Consider the following 10589-nt stretch of genomic DNA (forward strand, 5'->3'; position numbering starts at 1 on the left):
AACCAAAGTTTACAAACTTATCAATCTTCCCACAACCTGGCCAGCATCAAGTATTATTTAATTTATCTCGAGGCACATTTTTGTGACAACATACTAGTGTTAGAACTGATATAACATTTGCATTGTCTTCTTAGCATAGTCTGATAGTGACATGACTGACATTTTTCAGAATAGAACTAATCCTCCTGAAAAGCGTTTTTCTAACACAGCCATTGTGGGTCTATGAGTACCAACACATGCTGTCAGTAGCTATCAATAAATATCCCATACTATGAGAAACTGCAGAGTGAAATGTCCTAGAGACCAAAGGAAAACCCCCATGAGAACAAGGAGACAACAAATAAATCTAGCTTCTGCACCTACAGCAGATTCATTTATTAATTCATTCATTCTAGTAATATACAGGGTGATAAATTTGAAATAACATACATAAAGGGCTCCATTGATTATGAACAGAACATTGGGTGCAGACAAGATTTTTCTTAATGCATGAGAGGTTAAGAATGATCGCTTTTGATGTTAATTGGAAGAATTCTCTGTAGGGTAGGTGCACTCTTGACAAATGAGCTCTCAGTTAATTTCAGGGCATGGTAAGTGAGTGGGACGCTCTTTAAGAACCAGTTTTCTTCCCATTTATCAATACTATGCCCTATAGTGTTATATTTGAAATTATCTTTACTTATGATTACTTTCTTTAAAAATTAAATTTGGGGTGAGGTCAAGTGTATAGTCACTCTTCTTTTCACTGGGAATAATTTACAAACACACACATGCAAACATCATTCCTCTCTACATTGGTCTAAGCAATCCTTACTAAAACACAACTCAGCTGACAATGTCTGCTCCTCTGCTCCTCAGACTCTCCCAGCCTGAGGTGGCCATGGCTTCCTCTTGCTTCTGCAGTTCCTTTCATCCATCTCTATTACGTCACGTGCTGTGTTGTACTGGGACCAGCTGTTGCCATGTTGGTCTCTCTGGCAGAATTATATGCACCTGAAGACAAAGATCACGGGGATAATTGATTTATTTTTAATAGATACATAGTAAGGGTGCATATTTATAGGAAACACTGTGATGTTTGTGACAGGTATACAATGTGTAGGTCAAATTAAGAAAAAGGATGTGGTGTTTTTCATCCTGAGCATATTCCACAGCGCCTATCACTAATACTCACTTGTCTAACAAATGGGTGGATGAACTGAGGAAACAGTAGCAGTGGAGTAGGGGACACACATGTAACTTTGCAAAAATTTAAGCAAAAGTTAAGTGTGTGAAGCAAAATGATGAGGATGGGAAATAAGGAAGTGTAGTCTCTTTTAACCTACCAAATTCAGTGGGAGGTTGGTTGGTTGGTTGGTTGGTTGGTTTTAAGAAAACATAGGAAAGTAAAGAGAACAGGTTTGTACAGACACCTGGTCACCTACTCAATTTCATTTTGTATTTTCTTCCCTTCCAATAGTGTTCTAACTGTTTGCAACAGCACTGTGGTCCAATTTTTTGAACTATTCTTCTTTGCCTCCCTGGTAGATTAGATGCAGCACTGCCCTGGTCAACTCAATATACCCAAAAGTTGTTAAGCAGTTCTTTCAGGAAAGCTCCCCTCATGGGTGCCCCTTGGCCCTTGCCAGATTCCCTTTGGTTCTGTGGTCTTCCTCCTATCCTGTCTAAAATGCTGAAGAAATGGCCGGAGTTCTAGCGACTGTCTTCAGAACTTGCAAGAGCAAGCATCCCACAGAGTCCTGCAGACCCCTGCATCAGTCTGTCCACCCCGCAAGTGTGGCAGACATGGTTAGATAAAACTGACAAGCTCACAACTAAACTTGGGAATTTCCTGGAACTTGAGGTCAAATGAGAGTGTAGGGACCAAGATAATGCTGAGGTTCTGAAGTTCTCACACCAGGAGAAGTTTATTCTCATACACAAACAAAATGGCTGAAACAAAGGGGATAGGACAGGAGGGCCCGTTTTCAGAGACAATTGATGAGATCCGCCTCTGAACACTGAGCTTGATGAAATCCAGGTGAAGATAACAAGCTTAGGAGGAACACTATGGTGGCCCAGAGTTTTGGGTAGGGGAGATAACTGGAGCAGGAGAACGGCAGGGTTTACTTAAGGTATCAGGCAAAGAGAAGTTAATACAGGACAGAATCCTGAGGAAGCACCTTAAGGCAATAGAAAAGGATTCAGTATAATTGGGGGGAAAATGCTGCAGAAGGTAAAATACCCACAATGACAAAAGAGAAAGGTCATTTCAAACTGTCATTCGATGTGGACCTTGGGGAGTCAGAAATCCCCAGGATATCAGTACCTGGGGATAGAAATATACAGGGATTCCAAATCCATGAAGAAATGCAGCCAGTAGGGTTATTCACTCACAAGCTTTAACTATGAAGGGAGGAAGAGAGAAGACCACATAACAAACACCACAGAGGCGTAGCAGGAGTCAGTCCTGCTGGCCAGATTAAAGACAGTATTTTCACTGGATAACATATGTGACGCTGTACTATTTAATCAAATCTAATGTTTACTAAATCTCTATCTTTAATATATGTAGGGACCATAAAGAGAACTACAGTCACATTGAATTGCTTTACACATGGTATAGGCCTGCAAGAGTGTTTTATTTTTTCTTTTGGATGCCCCCATTGAGCCTAATCCATATTTTGGATCTGAGCAAGGAATCTGCCCCCTTACCCAGCCACCCACACACAGAGGCATCATTCCTGTGTCAGCTCAATAAGATTCAGAAAACTGTGTGGAAAATAATTCACAGGGTTCTCAGATGCAGAATCTATTTTGGCACCTAGAACTATGTATATGTAAACTAGGCAACAATACCATTTTACATTATTTGATTTACTTCTCCTTTTTTTGGGACAGGGTCTCACTAGGGAGTCCAGGCTGGCCTTGAACTCATTATGTAGCTCAGGCTGGCCTCGAACTCACAGTGATCCTCCTGCCTCAACCTCCTGGGTGCTGGCATTACAGGCGTGCACTGCCATGCCCAGCTATTTGATTTACTTCTCCAGCAACTCTGTTCCCATTTCACAGATGATAAAATCAGTGTCCAGAAATTACTAGTGATGTACACAGGTTCCAGAGCTGGAATGCAGAGGAACAGAGATTTGAAGCCACATGTGTTCGGTGGTAACACACAGACTTGTAGTCACTCTAACTTACTGACTTTTACATGGTCAGGAGCACTATAATTTTAAATGTATTTTAAAGAGCTTGCTTTTCATAATGACTCAATTCAAATAGCTATAATTATTTTGATTTCTATTAATTTTTCCCCAAGGAGATAAATCCTCAGGAATCTGCCCTGGTCACTAAGCTAGTGATGGACCAACTCACCATGTTTTCCACTCTCACTTCCAAGGCCCTTCTGGTCTAAATGCCTTGGAATACAAAGCATGCTCATAAAACCTAACCTCTGTTGTAGCAACTGGATACCTTTACTATAACAGTTTTGGTTGCACATTTTCTTTGTTTTTCTTTATTTTTTAAGAAATACTGTTCTCCAAGGTAATCTAAAATCCATTAATCCACACTCGAGATGGATCAAGCAGATAGTTTGGAATAAGACTCTCAGGTCAACCATTTTTAGAACCCAAAGCAGAGCAAACCATTTTTGCTTTACTATTTCGAGGTTCTGAAATGTTCAATTGCGTTTGTTCCCTTTGGTCTGCAGCCAAGAATAGAGGCAGAAGGGCTCAAATGCCAAATGAAAGGGTGTTCTCACAGCGTTTCTGGCCAGGACCAGAGTAGAAATATCGGAGAGCTCACAAGCAAAGCTGTTCTTCTGAGATTTTCATAGCAGACCTGCAAAAGCAAGATGCTTGCAAAAAATAAGCATATTTTGAGTAGTTGTCTGAAGAAGCAAACTCTTAATGCTAACTCCTCCTGACTTGACTTTGACCTTTATACCCTGCATCCATCTCTTTTTATTCTTTCATCCATCCCAAACCATGCATTCATACAGGTGCACCCTCTTCTACTTAGCCCTGAATGAGTCAGAGATTATTTTACAGATACACCTCAACTGAAGATACACATTGTCATTTTCAAGAGGATGTTTAGAAGCAAAAGAGCCCACTTTTTAAAAAAATACGGTTCAGGCAAATTACATTGCCTCAAAAACCTACATAACTACATTGTATTTCTCATGGACTCTTAAATTGCCAACTCCAACAGTGTTATCCTCCAACACCAATCTTATCTAATCATTTTAGTTCATTTATGAGTGTGTTGATCAAGATATTTTTGACTATTGGATTGATTTAGCTCTCAGCCAAACTTGAGCTTTTAATTGTATCCCATCAAACTAGCTGCAAGTGTAAGGTATGATCTCTCAAAGTGTAATTTTCTCTTTTTTAATTAACAGCCATGGACTTAGGACTTTTTTCTATTTGTTATTAATTTTATTTCTAAATTGATGGTTTAATTCCTTCCTAGAAAATTTTTGTTCTACCTTCATAATCTCAGGCAGTTAAAGTTAAACAGTATCATTGCTAATAGGAGAGCCCACTGAAATTAGCACTTCAGGAAAAGAACAGACATTGTCCAGGATGATTAGAAAGGCTGTGTCTTAATCAGACCAAAACAAGCAGTAAATTCCCTGAGAGAGGTTACAGAAAGGTGAAAAGTTAGTTAGAGAGTGTAGAGGGAAGTACTTCCTAAGGCATGTTCTGCTGGACATCAATTAATAATGCCTTTTAAAGAAAGAGTTTAATCGTAAAATAACTTTTTGAGAAACACTGAGCTCAATAGACTTAACCAGTTCATTTTCTTCTGCTCATTTTAGAATCCCTAAAATTCTAATGGTCCATGAACAGGAAGGAAGGGTGATATCCCAAATACAACTGACCTGGGCACAGGTATCCCACAGAGCATCTCATGAGGCTAATCCACTTTGGGAAGCTCTGACCTAGAACAAGTAAGGCTCACTGAAGAAGAAATAAAGGAGCCTCCTCTGAGCACTAAGCTTGTGCCAAAAGTATATTGTTGTATGTAATCTTCACAGTAATCCTGCATGATGGAAAGGAAATGTTATTCCTATTTTACTAGTGGAGAAAATGGAGTTCAGTGGATTTATTAGTAGTCATTGACCCCAGCTACTTATAAGCAATAGGATCCAATCTCTGACCTTTCAAAACAAAGGCTCAGGAGGATGGTCCATGTGTACATATGTGTGTACAGGGCTCCATCGATGATGATGTTGTCAGTTATGCTCAGAAACTACTGAAATATCCTATTTCTTTAGAGCCATATTTGTGGAAATAAAAAAACTGAGACTTTGAATTCTATCTTCTTACTCCCAAATCCAATGGCCTTTCTACTGTAACATGCCAACAGTGAATGATCCTGGACTTCTTATTGCTTCAAGTAAAAATCTAGAAATTGTAAGAAGTCACATATAGGTTGATTGGTATATGGTTCACAGTAATATAATAACCTCCAAGATGACTAGGTAAACAACACAAGGTTTTAGAAATAAAAGCCAAAATATCACCTTGTATATTGACTTCTTACAAAACTACCTAGGAACATGTGTCTTATAAGCACTGCATGCGACACTGTCAAATAAAAATGCTTTCTTCAGATGGAAGCATTGTCCCATTTCTCCAGAGCACTATATGTGGATTTTGAATGTTTAGTGGCTTGTCCTTAAAAATCTAAATTAAATTGTGTTCTCAAAGATAAAATAAGCCCTTTTCTCTAGCTTTTCTAAAATCCTTGAGAACTTTCCTGATTCACATACAATAGTGAGTTTTCCAGACCTGCCTGCCTGCCCTTTTATTCGGATTGTGAACGTTCCAGTTCAACTCCCATTTCTGCAATAACACTGCTTGTTTTAAAAAAAAGTTGTCAGTAATTATTAACCCCTTTGCTTCAGCTTCCTCTGTTACCAGAGAGTATTGGACAGACTCCCAGTCTAAAGCTGTAAACACCGAGTTTGTAAACTTAAGGTTCCTCAAACTCCAATTGATGGAGAGGGGGGGCATTATTGTTTTCTCAAGCAATTGTTCTCTCCTACAGACACTTTAAATTTTACATTGATTTCCTTAGGCTTTTTACACTTGGGTAATGCCTCTGTTAGTAAGGAAACTCTGGCAAGTCTTAGCGGGTAGAATGTCCCTCACTTATACCACTCAAAAATGGATGAATGCACTTCAGTCACTCCTTGAACTTCGGAACAGAGCAAATGAGTACCTAAGCCCGGAGAAAGCTTTGCTATAAAATGAGCTAAGAAAATAACCTGGGAAAAAAGGAATGAAGAATTCAAAGAGAAATTAGCTTCTCTTATTATATTTACAGGTCAAATGTCTATTTGGGGATACACTGCGCACAGTTGGTAAAGCACATAATATCCACACAGTTGAGTCTAATGGCTCTCTGAAATCCATTAAGGTGTACTAAGTCAATACATAGTTTTGCTATGAGTGCTTATTTGGGAAACACATTGTTTTACTTATAATTCATTCTTTCATGTCAGGACCTTCTGCTCTAAAAGGTTACTATTAGAACTGGACAGTTTACCCAGTAGGAAAGCGAGGTGGAAGATTTGTGGCTTTGTGTGACATCTAGGGAAGCTCTGGAGTTGAGAACTGATATCTGTTTCCAAAAATTCATTTCTGTATTGGGAAAATAAATGTTTCTTGGATTATTCATATCACCTAAGACTTGCAAGCATTCCTGACAAGAAGAAACTAGGACTATTTGTAAGAGTTAAGAAAAACTCCCTCTGTAACATCAAACACCAAATGTCACATGAATTAGGTGAGGGGAAACTTCTGCACAGTGACAGAATTATTTTGAAAAAGAAGGCGGAAGGAGAACCACAGCAGGTGATTTTTAATAAATCAAATTATAATTATTTTCAAAATTAGAGGTTATTAATAAATCTACTCATTCTCCTATGTCTGCAGGGCTAAAATCATTAGTCCATGATCCCAAAAAGGTTGTATAAGAGAGCTTTCTGATACTGTGACAAAATACCTGAGATAATCAACTTATCTGGAGGGACAGTTTATTTTGGCTTATACTTACAGAGGGTCTAGTCCATGGTCACTTGGCCTCATTGCTTTCAATCCTGAAATGAGGCAGAACATCATGGCAGGAATGTTTGGTGGAGCAAATCTTTTCATCTCAAGTAGGCTGGGAAGAAAAAAACATGGAAGAGGAGAGGTTGGGATTTGAACATCTCTTTTAAAGGTATGACTTCAAGGACCTAACTTCTTTGTACTAGCCCCAATCTCCTAAATGTTCTATCACCTCCCAATAGCACCAAGGGCTGGGGCCCAAGCCCTTAACCCAATGATATACTGAAGATCCAAACTAGTACCCTTTCAGGAGCAGACTGAAAAATGACCCACGTTTTACCCCCTCTCCATAGCAGGCCTTCTCCATGCACCAGAGAAAGCTATAAATGTGGCTCACTTCAGAAACAATTCACTGAGGTACTCAAAACCCAGTTGTGGCCAGTCCTTAAGGAGCTGGCACTGGAGTAGCACACATCTTCTGTGTGTTATGCCACCAAATGTTGAAAATTGAACTTCATCTAGTTCCATGGTTCCCTACCAGATACCCATATGCCAGAGCTGGGAGTTACCTTCTGCCCCCTCTTCTTTGCCCCCAGTGCTCACCCTTACATGTTGCCAACTCCCAGTGGCTCCCTCTTCTCTGTGTCCCACTGCCTCTGAGACCTTGTTCAAGCCCTTACAGCACAGCTTCCTAATGAGCTGTGCCACCCTACCTGCAATTCTCCACACAGATTTGGGCAGAGGTATTTCAATTCTCTATTGTTCTCCGACATAAGCTTTAAGTAACTAAACCTGGAAAAGAGAACTTCCCTGATCGAGCTCCTGCTCGCCTCTCCAATAACCTCACTGTCATTCCCCCCCTTTACTATTAGCTTTGGGCACCATGGTATGAATTGATCATAGTCATCATAGTTACACACACACACACACACACACACACACACACACACACACACTGCATGTAGGCTTATGTCTCTATGTTCATGATGTTTCTGCTCCTCTGCTTGGAACATCATCTTACCGACACCAGTCCTTTCCATCTAATCCAAATTGATCATTCCAACTCATGCTCTAAGGCTAACATAGACACCACAACCATCTCCCCTGGAAAGTGTCCCTGTCATCTTCTATGCCACTCTCACCAATGAGATTCCCTCTTCCATGTTCCTATAAGGTCCTTCACCCTGCACTCCTGCACTTGACATTGTGTGAGCTTCAGCCTGAGCTCTAGCTCTCTGAAGTCCACAGTCACACTGAACTTAACTGTATTCTAAATGTCTAGCACAGACCAAGTATTTAATAGATACTCAGTGTTTATTGAGTAAGCAGAGAACAAAGCAATCATATCCCAGATGGCTCTCTTTTCTGAAATTATGCTGCAGTGCTGACTCTCATTTTAACACAAGTATAGGAATTTCAATTTTTTAAGGATTTGTAAGCATGTGATTTTTTTACTTGACACCTCATATCAATGAACTTGAAGCACTTTGACTGGGATTCTTTTAATAATTCTAGACTTGCTTCTAGTTATAAATAATTTATCTCTTAATTTGATGGATTACCAGAATCAAAGGTAGAGATGAGGGCAACAGGCTGTTTTATCTTAAGTACCTAGTACTTCCTGGAAGTCATAACCTCTACTTCAGTCAAATGATGATCAAATAGCTTGGCAAAGGTCACAGGGATGTAAGTATGCGACAGAATCAAAGGTATAGCTCAGGTCCAGGGCATGAAAATGCCTTCCTGTCCTGCCAATAGCATAACAGCAAGAACACCACCCTAGCATGTGCAGAGAGGACACACCCATCCCAGTGTCTGTGAGAATCTTAAAATGTTTCATACAGTTGAATTTCACAACTCTGCTTCTAAAGTATTATATTGAAGTGAATTTCATTATTTAAAACAGCTTGAGCTTGATTTTTTTAGAGAAAAGAAACAAATAATCAAAATAAAGATATAAAAATCCCTGTCTCTGAGCATTGCTCACCTCTTTAAAGGCTGTGGACCATGGCCTGTGGCTCAGAGAAAGCTCAGCTAAATTCTATTTTCCCTCCTTCATCCGGCAGAGCACGGCTTTATAATCCTCCTTCCATTAACTACCCGTTGTTCTTTTGCCAATCCCATCTCATTTTAAAATATCATTTTTTATGAAGGGTAATGTTACATGCTAGCAAACTGTAAAAAATTAATGGATAGAGTTGGTATGAAGAAAATGTATTATTTCAATAGTTTTATTTTTTTGCCTATTACACATTTACAAGTTGTGTTGTTTATATGGATGTGTTTTATAGATGGCTCTACTCAAAACATATTACTTTAACACTTCCATCATTGAGAAATTTAAATCAGCATTCTAGTTGCTTTCTCACAGAAAGAACTCTTTTCTAAAAGATTTGCCTGAATTGTTGTTAACATTCTTATTCTTCTTGTGAAATGGCTTTTAGAAGTTCTCACAGAGGATCTCATAGAAAATTACCTTTAAGCTTGAATGAATGTAATTAGCTGACTATTATAGTTCCTGAAAATCGCATCCTGAAATTTGGTACATATAGATATAGAAAGTGTGTGTGTGTGTGTGTGTGTGTGTGTGTGTGTGTGTGTGAAAGAGAGAGAGAGAGAAAGAGAGAGAGATTGGGTGTGTTATATTGAGTGTTGACCCAGGGCCTTTGCACAGCACTATAGGGTCTCTCACTAAGTCATTAGGTTGTCCAGGCTGAGGTTGAACTTGCAGATCCTCCTGCTTCAGCTTTTCAGAGTGCCGGGATCAATATTTTCCATTGTCACTGAATTCAAACAGATTCCGGTACCTAATACATTGTTTTCAAAATATGTGTATGATGAGAAAATGCTCTCTAGGAATCAGAGTTTAGTCATCTATTGCTATCCCTCCTGTGCTTGCATTTTTAATCTGTCCCTTAGTCTATCAGTTAGATCACAAATTAAGCAAACCAAAGAGGAAAATTATAAGAAGGCTCTGAAGCAGCTCGTAGAACCAAAATATGGGGCACTCAAGTGACAGTAGGACAAAGAAGGACACCAAGTTCTGGGTGACAGAAAAAATAAATAGCCTCTTAAGAGTCCATTCCAGAGATATTTCCATGTTTGTCTCCTCTCAAATTTCAGCTTCTCATGACAAGGGGAATGGAGACTGAGCGTAGACTCCACACACTGCCTGGGATTTTAAAAAAAGTCAGGGCATGGAGTTAGTAAAACATTCAAACCACCTGGCCTGAGACCAAGCAGGGGTGACCACCAAAGGAGAAGTCAGGTGTCCCTCCTGAATGCACCGCAATAACAAACAAAACTGACAGATGGCCACCAAGTCAGCAAAGCCATCCAGTTCCTTTTTCTAATGAAGTGATAAAATTCCTGCACATTCACTTTAGATCCTGAGGTCTCAAGTTTCTCATATAAAGTAGGCAGTAGTTCTGTATTATATTTTCTAAGTGCATGCTTCCTACTCTTGCCCATTCTCTCATTTTCCATGCTCTTAAGAAAGAGAGAGAGAGAGAGAGAGAGAGAGAGAGAGAGAGAGAGAGAGAGAGA

The 10589-nt window shown here is 39.5% G+C and overlaps 1 long non-coding RNA gene across 1 annotated transcript in view; it reads right to left on the minus strand.

The window, feature by feature from the left end:
* Positions 1-345: 345 nt before the first annotated feature.
* Positions 346-10589, minus strand: part of LOC102023354 — an 11258-nt gene continuing 1014 nt past the window's right edge. Inside the window, exons 2-3 of the long non-coding RNA XR_260414.2 lie at positions 7051-7158; positions 346-993 (exon numbers count right to left, since the gene is read on the minus strand). This is a non-coding gene — a long non-coding RNA (uncharacterized LOC102023354). The remainder of the gene's footprint in view (positions 994-7050; positions 7159-10589) is intronic.

This window comes from Chinchilla lanigera, unplaced genomic scaffold (genome assembly GCF_000276665.1).
Source record: "Chinchilla lanigera isolate Chin_1 unplaced genomic scaffold, ChiLan1.0 scaffold00015, whole genome shotgun sequence".
Taxonomy (NCBI): Eukaryota; Metazoa; Chordata; class Mammalia; order Rodentia; family Chinchillidae; genus Chinchilla; species Chinchilla lanigera.